The following is a 1,571-nucleotide window of genomic DNA, read 5'->3' on the forward strand; positions in this document are numbered from 1 at the left end:
TGTGCATCCTGGGGATCAAACTCAGGTCATTAAACTTGGCGGCAAGTGCCTTTAGCTGCTGGGGTATCTCAATGGCCCTCACTTTTTTCCCTTCTTTAAACCATGGACTGAATGTAAAGGAGAAAGTGAGTTGAAGCACCAGCACTCATCACAGGTTTCTGAATGCAGAAGTAGTGTTCTTTCTGGGATCCTCCTGCCTCAGCCTCCTGAGTGCTGGGACTCCAGGCCATGCTGCTACACCCTACATGTTTCTTCACTTGTGGTTTTATAAAAAGATTTGTTTTTACTGTTTTCAACTCTCTCTGTGTTTGTGTGTGTGTGTGTGTGTGTGTGTGTGTGTGTGTATGTGTGTGTGTATGTGTGTGTGTGTGTATGTGTGTATGTGTATGTGTGTGTGCATGTGCACTCTCTGCATCCTCTGAGACCAGATGAGGGTGTCAGATCCCTTGGAGCTCAGTTGTGAGATGTGGGGAGAGAACTCAGGTCCTCTGAACTATCAGCAAACGCTCTTAACTACAGAGCAATCTTTCTAGGTCCTCTCCACTTTAAAATAAAAAAATATTATTTTATAAAAGTGTTTTGATTACATCTTTGTGCATTGTCTGATACTTGAAGAAGCCAGAAGAGGGCATCTGATCACCTGGAATTGGAGTTACAGATGGTTATGAGCCACCATGTAGGTGCTGGGAATTGAACTGGATCCTCAGGAAGAGCATGTCTCAGATTCCCCTCTGTCTCCGAAGGTAGGAGTTTCATGTCTATCACAGCTTTACTATTCTTACCCGAGGCCCAGTAGATAGTGGTGACAGACTCATACACGTGGAGTGAGGCTTGTGAAGAGTGAGCTTCCTTCAGACTGAAGAGTGAACCCTTTCCCATGACCTCTCTGTTTCAGACTCCAGAAGTTCTACCCAAATTTCTCTGAAAACCTTGCCTGATTTCCTCAGTGCCCTGGCCTGTTTCCCCATCTCTAGAATGAAGAAATTGGACTTGAACAGGTATCAGCAAATGTGGTCTAAAGGGCCAGAGAGTAAATGCTTTGGGGCTCAGTAAAGAATGATAGTCTCAGCTGTGAAGCCTCAAGTCTATTGTAGTAGCATGAAAGAATCATAGTTGCTACAAGGGCACAGTTATATGTCATCAAAATTTTATTTGCAAAAAACCCCCAAGAGCCTGACTTGGGGGCTACAACACACATATCCCTGGTTTGGAAGGTTCATCACTTACACAGCTTAACTCTCTTAAAGACCTGTCCTGGCTAGCCTGAATTGCCCACTTAACGTAACTTAAGAGTCTTATGAGAGAAAAAGCCTCCACTGAGAAATTGCCTAGCACAGACTGTCCTACGGGTATGTCTGTGGGAGATTGTCTTTGATTGTTAATTGACGTAAGAGGTCTATTCCTACTGTGGGCAGCACCATTCCCTAGGCAGGTGGTCCTGGGCTGTATAAGACAGGTAGCTGAGCATGAGCTCAAGAATGAGCCATCAAGATGTGTCTTTCCATGGTTCTTGCTGTCCTTCTGGGCTGGGATCGAGTTCCCTGGTTAGAGGTAACGCTACCTGAAATAAT

The sequence above is a fragment of the Peromyscus californicus genome, unplaced genomic scaffold, assembly GCF_007827085.1.
Source record: "Peromyscus californicus insignis strain IS unplaced genomic scaffold, ASM782708v3 Scaffold_3__1_contigs__length_106647218, whole genome shotgun sequence".
Classification (NCBI taxonomy): Eukaryota; Metazoa; Chordata; class Mammalia; order Rodentia; family Cricetidae; genus Peromyscus; species Peromyscus californicus.